Source organism: Pinus tabuliformis, chromosome 8, assembly GCF_031772625.1.
Source record: "Pinus tabuliformis cultivar Carrire ecotype Pingquan chromosome 8, CPIR1, whole genome shotgun sequence".
NCBI lineage: Eukaryota > Viridiplantae > Streptophyta > Pinopsida > Pinales > Pinaceae > Pinus > Pinus tabuliformis.
Genome location: NC_142294.1, coordinates 1,077,093,509 through 1,077,103,181, shown reverse-complemented (window position 1 = coordinate 1,077,103,181; position 9,673 = coordinate 1,077,093,509).

Genomic DNA, 9,673 nt, shown 5'->3' with positions numbered 1-9,673 from the left:
ATAGAAATTCTATTAGCTCCTGAAAATTTCTGAAGTAATTGATCCATCTTGGGTAATGGATAATTATCTTTCAAAGACGATTTATTCAAATTCCTAAAATCCACACATAGTATAACTTGACCATTCTTTTTTCTCACTAGAACTAAATTAGATACCCAATAAGAATATCTCAATGGAACTATAATTTTAGCAACAAGTAGTGTTACACTAAAATTTGTCACCATGACTATCTACAGTCAGTATGGCTCTATCAACTGTCATACTATCCTCCTTGGCAAGTCTCATACCTCTGCTCCTCATGTCAAACTCCAAGAAAGAGAGAAAGTCCTTAAAAAGTCAAATAACTCTGGGTACACAGTTTCTCTTAGCCTTACCTGCGTGTACGCACCCCAAGTTCACAATACCTGTGTACTTGTATGCTCTGTCTGTAAAGGGGTGGGTGCGTACTCATGTAAAGGTCAAAAGGCGCAAGTTTCACTTCAAAAAAGTTACTTGTGGTCATTTCTAGAGCATTCTAGAAGTTTTTTTGACGTGTATTGAGCGCCTCCAGATGGTTCACGTATCCCTATGAAAGAGGAACTTATCCCATCAAGAGGGGAGCTATCCCATTCAAAGAGGGGCTTATCCCATTGATGGTGGACCTGATTAAATTCCTCTAAAGCACTATAAATACAGGCATTGGGCCAGAGGGAGGGGAGGTTGAAAGCTGAACATTCCTAAGGGTAGATGCTGCTGGAATTAGGACTCCCTTATAGAGCTTGAGAGGAGAGATTCCCATCCTTTCCTAGCCTTATTTGGAAGTGGGTGAGCTGATCAAAGTAAAGGAGAACTCTTGCTGGACCCTAGGAGGGACCTGCACAACACCAAGGCTCAGGTTGTAATGGTTTCTTTTGTTTCCACTTAATACAATAAACTCATTTTTCTCAACAGATTGTTATACATGATTTGTTTCATATACTCCTTGGTCTGTATGATGAATATGTTTTATTTTATGAGTTATTCAGGTGCTATGTAATCTTTTGTTTGTTAGTGAATGCAGGTTTCGAAGAGAAGGAGGAGCTCATTCGGATCGGCGAGGCTGGACTACTACAAAGCGTTGGACTAAAGGTATGTTATAAACACCTGATTACTTGTATTCTAAATGCATATTTAGAGAAAGGTAGTGTTTAATTGTCTTGTTTGTCACTAGAAAGCCTTAGCTTCTAGGGAGGTCGGTTTTGTCCTCAAAATTGACTCTTTCAGCATGACAAAATGGCGGCCATACTGGGGAACTCCATTGATGTGAATGATTTTTCCTTTGTGTGAAACTTTGATTTGAGAAAACTCGTTTGTTTTCTGATTTTTGGCTGTTTGACTGTGCATTTGGGTGGGATAGCTTAGGGTTAAATTAGATTTTAGTTTTTCTTGGTTTTGCTAGAAGTACGTAGCCTCTGTGTTGAGCACAGTGCATACCTGTACGCACTGCAGCTTTGTACACAGAGCGTACACGCACCTGTGCAAACAGGTTGCCTGCGTACCCTGTCAAAATTGAGAAAATTTCAATTTTTTCCTTTTTGCCTCTTAGATTTTGTTTTTAATTTGTTTTTGCTGCCCAGATCCACTGGTTACCTGTCAGAAGTCTTCACCTAAGCTTGTTTCATTAGTGTCAAGGGTTTTAGTGAAATTCATAGAAATTCTAGCCCTAGGGTTTGATTTTTGCATTGGTCCTGTAGTGACTTTGGCTTTAGAAGTTGTAAAACCTTGGATCTCCCTGGTCTTTTCAGTCTTCTTAGGAGTCGGACCTTTCATAAAATCCACCTGTGTGAGAAACCTACCTTTGTGTTGTCTCTTTGCGGAATTTCGAAAAAGCTTGCTGGTTAAAGTTGTGAATTTCATTCTTAAGAAAAAGAACAAAAGATTTTGATTTTTGTTTTTGACTGGTTTATGATTCTGCATGAACGAGTCCTTGGTTGAATTGTGACTGAGTAAAACATCCTGGAATCATACTTGGTAGGCTTTTGCCTCATTAGATTTACTTTTAGGTGAATTTCTCTTAGATTTGCTTTTGGGTGAAATTGAATTGATTTGATTGCCATAGATTTTTTAAACTTGATTTTTGTTAAAGTAATTTTTATATGCTTTGTTAATATAGGGAAAAAATCCAAAAAATCTCTTTTGAAGAAAAGTTTGCTTTAGTAGCATTTGAGTCTTTGAAAAGAAAAGGAATTTTCGTGAAATAATTAGTGGTCATGTGTTGTATGCTTTGGAAAAGATAAAGAGATTGTTTCTTTGATTTTCATTGCCAAGAAATTTGTCTTTATATCAATTTTGCATTCTCCAACTCTCTTAGCTAGGGAATTCATTGAAAAAGAAAATTAGTATAAATCATCCTAAGTGCATCTTTTTAGTGGATTTGAGTTGAGTCTACACACCATCAGTTTCATCTCCGCTACCTTTTGTCCTAAAGAAAAGCCATAAAAATAAACGCTTAAAGTAAAATCAACTTAGTAACTTTTTATTTACTAGGGCTCTGAAACACTAATATAGATCAGGCTAGTGTCTTGGAGTAGGAGAGTAATTAACTCTCCAAGACAGTAAAACCAAACAAGTAGCTCATCTTGTGGTAGGATAAATCCAACTGTTTCATTTGTACTCTGGGAAAGCTCCTCTTAAAGGAGAAGCACGAGACCGTGTCTGAACCAGTGAGGGGATCAATCCTCCTTCATTGGGAAAGACGCCAGATATGCACGTACTACAAATGGTAAACCTCGGATTATTGTCGAGGAGCCTGGGGTCACTTGTCGGTAAACCTTGGATTATTGTCAAGGAGACGACAAGGGGATTGAGCTTGTTACTCTGCCCTTGCGTGCTATTGGGTCGTAGACTGTTCCCCTAGGTATATTTGTTGCTGTTGGTAACCTTAGTGACCATTATCTTTAGGATTCTACCCGAGGTGACGGTGGAGGGAAGATCCCACTGTACCTGGAGCAGACGTCGGCTAGACTCACTTGGATTTTCCGAGGGGTTCACTTCACTCGAGATGGTTAAAGTGGAGGAACTTGTGCCGGTCTATTCATTAAGCAGGTTGCCGGGGTAACTATTCCACCCGCCACTTCTGTACTGAATTCGACGATGTTGGGCTTCATCACCAACTAGTGTTTTCGGTCCGGAAGGCTACTGTTTGTGTATGGTTTGACGCCCTAGATTCTTTAGGCGTGTGATTCGAATTTGTTTGGTTCTTTAGAGACTTTAGGCGGTTTGCTTTGAGATTTTACTTTGTTTGCGTGTGCAGTAGTTAAAAGTTTTTAGATGTGGCTGAATTACCGAGACAGTCCCGTAGACTTCGGGGCCAGTCTCCTGAGATTGTTACCGTGGCCGATTTGTTGAGGAAGTCCCGTAGACTTCGGGGCGAACCTCCTGAAGACGTCCCGGGTCATTATGAAGGTTTGAAAGTCCTTGTAACTCCTAGTGGCAGTAAAGTAGGTTCACCTGAAGAAGGAGAGTCGTCGTTGGTAGTCCATCCAGATTACCAAGGTCTAGAAACAGGTTATAATCCCGAAGCTATTGTAGTTTCTGAGCTTTCTGGTAGTTTTTCATCTACTAGTGATATAGGCGAAGAACCTGAAATCTCTGAACCTGTTACTCCAACTTCTAGTGCTCCTGATTCACCAAGGGTAGAAAGAGTCATCACCGAAAATCTTCCTTCTGGTTTGATAGCTATTGAAGAACTTGCTCCAGAAGAAGAAATAGGCGTCTCTATCCTTAAAGATCAACCTACTATTCATCTAAGGGAGCGTGAATCCATTTTTTACAGTCCACCTAGGAGTACTACTTGGTATCTTTCGTTAACTAATTATTTGGACAACTCAGGGTCAAGTTTTTCTCCACCTCGTACTCCTTATCCACCCGGAGGTATTTATACTCCTGTAAATATGTCTGGTCAGTCGTCCGTGTTCACTCAATCTCCTGAATCTTTCTTGTACGGCGGTCCTTCTGTTCCCTCTGGGTATCAGTCACTTTCTGGTACTTTTGCGGGAGCATCTCCTCAACCCATTGAACATGGGTTATTAACTGGAAACAATGGTAATAAACCGTTGGGTGTAGGAGACATTTACATGATGTCAGGTTCAATTCCCGGTTCTCAACCTCAAGGTGGCCAGTTACCGCCTGGGGGGCAGCCTCAATTAATGCCTGGGGGGCAACCTCAAGGTACACAAATTGCGTCTGGGGGCAACCTCAAGGATAGTATGTACCCATAGTGCAATACATTCCTCAAGGTCAACCCTAGCCTCAATATGTACCCCAAGGTCAACCTCAGTATCAATTTATGCCTCAAGGTCAACCCCAGTATCAGTACTTACCTCAAGGGTATCTACCCTAAGGTCAGTACTCGAGTCAAGGTTATCAACCACCCCAAGGTCAATCTTATGTTCAAGGTACAGGAAATGTACCTTTCAATTATCAATCCTACCCTCAATCCGGTTATGGATCTCAATATCCTCAACCTGTCATGGGTCAATACCCCGGAATGAACATAGTGTGGAATCCATCGCAAGTTCAACAGGTGTTGCAGCCAAGCGTACAATTGTCATCTCAAGCTGGACAACCCTTAGTTTCTGGTTCACCCCAGCAACCAGTCTAGTCTAATGTTCAAACTTCTGTACCTTCGGTAGTTACTCAGTCGCCCATTGCGCCTAGTACTCCATCTCAAACGACTGCTGCAACTATCACAACATCTGTTCCATCCACCACACTTACTTCTGGAGTATCGATAGCTCTGGTTTCTACTGTCTCTACCACTACTCCTTAGACATCTTTACCAATGTCTGGATCCATGATTCAAACTACGGTTCAGATGCCTGTAGGATAGCCTGGTTTAAGTACGGTTGTCACTAGTCAACCACAATTCGCTTATCAACCGTACCAGGGACAGTACCAATACGGGCCTGCTGTCTAGCAACCAGTTTACCAATATCAACCATATCCTGGGTACACTTATCAACAACCACAACAACCCCAGTACGGTCCGGTTAATCCTGGTTTTCCAGGAGGATACAATATCCCGAATGCGATTCCTATTCCAAGTTATCCTGGATATCCTCCTCCTGGGACTGGTCTTGTGACCCAGAGTTTTAGGGATCCTAATCGGCAATTACCGTTTATCGCAACTTTGGATTTACCAGACTTGACACGCCTAATGAAAGATCCGATCAATTATCTTCCGTTTTGGCCGCCAATGCCGAATAAGTTGCCCAGTGACATACCCAAGTTCGAAGGTAAGTCTGGAGAGGACCCGTCGAATCATGTGATGACTTACCACCTCTGGTGTGCCTCTAATTCTATCTCGGATGATTCGATCCGCTTACGTCTTTTCCAGCGTACGCTCATTGGTCTCGCGGCCAAGTGGTACATTGAGTTACCACGGGCCTCTTTTTATAATTTTAGCTAGTTAGCTACCTCGTTCTTAACTCATTTTCAGTTGCCAGTCAGATATGATAATGGCACGGAGTTACTAACTTCATTAAAACAATCGACGTCTACTTATATTTCCGATCATATACATGAATGGAGACGTCGAAGGCGATTAGTGAAAGTTTTTATCCCGGACCAAATCTTAGCTGAATGGTTTGTTAAATCATTATTACCGAAGATTACTGAAGACGTAGCTAAGGCCGGCGTAGTTACTGAGGAGCAAGTGATTTCTCAAGCGCAATATCTTGACTTAGTTTACACTCAGTCAGGTACGTTACACGAAAAGATCCCAGATCTTCCAAAGTCAAATCAAATCGCTGCTGCTCCTTCGGGATCTCATGCTGCTGATGGCATGATTGGTACGGTGAATACTAAAAGCAAGAAGAAGTATTCAAAGAATTCTTCGCCCATTATAACCTTACCAGACTCCCCGACAGGAGAATCTTCTGCTGAAGTTTCCGCTGATATTCACGCTGTAGAGTCATCTACGGCTAAATCAAAAAACGGTGGGAAGAAGAAAGGTAAGAAGAAGAATAAAGCAGACAAGACTCCAAAGGAGAAAACAGAAAAGTCGGAAACCAATGACGAAAAGCGCAAACCTCGATATCCTTGTCTTATTTGTGAAGAGGATCATTTTACAAGAGATTGCCCTCATCAGGCCGAGGTTGTGAAAATCGTCAAGGGTTACCCAACTCCTGCTGTTTTGAAAGATCCATTTCCAAAGCAGGAGAGTAAGATGATAGGTTCTTCCTTGAGTGCCAGTGAAGAACCCATATTGATGATGTCTCATGTAAGGATTGCGACTCGATCGCAAGATTATGGTAGTAAAAGTCCTGTTGATGGATCGAAAGAAGCAGAATCTTCTCATTCAAATCCATCAACCTCAGCTCCCGGTTCCGATCCACTACAGATCGAGAAACCTAACCCTGACTTAGTAATCAAACCGCCCTCCAAGGGTGTACTTCGAAGGTCTGCTTTCAATCCGCATGCGAGAGCGGCCCAGAATTACAACATTGTTGAGGATTTAGCTGTTACACCCTCAGCAATGTCGGCTTTAGAAGTGCTGCAATCATGCCCAGCACAACGACTACAACCTTCTTTTGGGTCGAAGTTGGTCTCACGCTATGACAGCGGTTGTTTCGCCAGTCTTCAGAGTAATAAAGTTTCCACATAATGGCAAGATCATAACCATAGACCAGCTGGCTTACTTTTCATCCGACCCAGCCTCTTCAGAGAGTATCCAGCATGTCGGTAAAACGACTATCCCTTATAAGGATGTTGGCGTAGGATTAGTTAAAGATGCCGGTTTACTGGGAACTTTTCCTTTTCCTCCAATCAATGCCGTGTCTTCGTTTGCATCTATTCATATGATTACTTCAGACACCATTGTTTATGACGATCCTTGGATTGTTCCTTCTGAATCTGAGATAGACTCATTTGGTGATGCAATGCCTTTGAGTCCATATGAAATTGCCTATGAAGCCGTGCAGTCTTTTACCGACCCGAGTTCAACCAAAATCGACCAAATGAATGTGGTCCGTGAGGAATCACTTTTCGCGTCAACCTCGGAGTTAATAACGTTTCCTGAAGTTGTGTCATCTGACGAACAACTTTGTGAAGTCCTGTGCGTAGACGATTTACCATGGGAAGATCTCCATCATAGATCTTCATTTTTACCTGAGGATGATCGTTTTGAAAACGATTTCTCATCAATCTTTACAGTTGAATATGTCAAAGAAGCTCAGAATCTAATGAAACATCCTGATTCAGAGCTGAATTTGGGAAACATTTCTCGCACTATTCCCATTGACATTTCAGTCAAGCCCGGAATTGTTGAGTACATTCATATAGGTGCCTCATGTTCAGATGATGAAATTCAGACATACAAGGCCCTATTTCAAGAATTCTGCGACGTGTTTGCCTGGTCCTATGAGGAAATGCCAGGAATTGATCCCGCAATTGTTGTCCATGAGATCAAGACTTACCCGGATGCTAAACCCGTCCGGCAACGTTTGCGTCAGATTCACCCACGAAAAGCGGCTGCGATTAAAGCAGAAGTTGAGAAGCTGTTGAAAGCAGGTTTCATTTATCCGATCCCGTTAACGGATTGGGTATCGAATATTGTTCCGGTTAACAAAAAACAGGGAACAATAAGAATATGCATCGACTATAGGGATATCAATCGTGCTTGTCCCAAGGACAACTATCCAACACCCTATATCGATCAAATAATTGATGATTGTGCCGGCAGTGAAATATTTTCCTTTATGGACTGTTTTTCCGGTTACAATCAAATCAATATTCTACCTGCCGATCAACCAAAAACGGCTTTCATTTGTCCATGGGGGACATTTGCCTATTGCAAATTACCTTTTGGGCTGAAGAATGCTGGAGCCACTTTTCAAAGGGCGATGTCTTATGCATTTCATGACATCAAACACATTGTGCAACCGTATCTCGATGATTTGCCCGCTCACTCATTGCATCGAGCTGATCACCTTGTCCATTTACGAGCAATCTTCAAGAGGTGTAGGCATTATCTGATTCGATTGAACCCACACAAATGTGTCTTCTATATAGAAGTGGGACGATTTTTGGGATTTGTAGTTTCAAAAGCCGACATCCACGTCGATCCCTCGAAGGTAGAAGCTATCATCAAATTGCCTCCTCCTTCGAGTCTTCGCCAACTCCAAAGTTTGCAGGGGAAAGCAAACTTTTTACGCCGATTCATTCCTAACTACGTCGATATTACAAAGGGTTTTACCCAGTTGTTGAAACAGAACGCTCAATTCTCTTGGGATGAGATAGCTCAAAAATCTTTCGATGCGCTCAAGCACGCGTTAAGCCATGCACCGTTGCTACATCCTCCCAACTACAACCAGGATTACTTTTTGTACCTCGCCGCCGCTCATTCCACCATTGGAATGGTCTTAGTACAGGAAGACGAATTCGGAACGGAACATGTGATATATTACCTTAGTCGGACCTTAAATCCAACTGAGCTCAAGTATTCACATGTGGAGAAATTGGCATTGGCAGCCGTTCAAGCTGTCCAACGTTTTCGTCACTACATTCTACTCCGTAAAACTACAGTCATTTCGGATTGCAACCCTATGATCTACATTTTAACTAAACAATTGCTAGGGGGCAAGTACTCTAAATGGATCGTTATCCTGCAGGAGTTCGACTTGGAATTTGAAAAATCTAAGTCTAAGAAATCTTTAGTTTTTGCAGAGTTGATGTGTGACTTCCCGCGTGCTGACACAGAAACTGTGGCAGAGGAGCCCATTGCAGACGAATCTTTGTTTCTCATCAGCACTTTAGATCCGTGGTATGGGGATATAATCGTCTATCTCCAGACCCAATCCTTTCGGCCCAAAGTTTCAAAGTCGGAACGTCGTAAAATTTGATTCCAGTCCCAACAGTACAAAATTATTGGAGATACTCTTTATCGCCGTGGGGCAGACTTGGTTTTCCGACGTTGCTTAACTCACGAGGATGCTGAAAGGGTTTTGAATGACTGTCACTCTGGAGCGTGTGGTGGTCATATGTCTGGGTATGCCACAGCCCAAAAGATATTGCGCTCTGGCTACTTCTGGTCGTCCTTGTTTAAAGACTGTATTATTGAGGTCCGGAAATGCCACAACTATCAAGTGTTTGATCGCAAGATGCGCGCATCACCTGCTCCTCTCCACCCTATAATTGCCGTTGGTTCTTTTTCCAAATGGGGTATCGATTTTATTACATGTAACCCTCACTCGGCCGGGGGGCATGCGCATATCATCCTTGCGGTTGACTATTTTACTAAGTGGGCCGAGGCGATGCCTACATTCGAGGCAGACGGCAAGACAACTGCAATTTTCGTATTCAATCACATTATTGCTAGGTTTGGTGTCCCACAAGCGATAATCACTGACCATGGACGCCATTTTCAAAACGTTATGATGACAGAACTTACAGGCCAGCTTGGTTTGCGTCACGATAGCTCAACTCCTTATTATCCACAAGCGAACGGTCTGGTTGAGTCCATCAACAAAGTTTTAGTTATCATGATCCGACGAATCATTGGTATTCATCGATCGAATTGGCATAACATGTTATTTTCCGCGCTTTGGGCGTACCGAACCTCAGTGAAAACATCAACAGGGTTCACTCCTTTCCAACTAGTTTATGGTTTGGAAGCTGTGCTGCCCATTGAATGCGAAATCCCGTCACTTCAAAT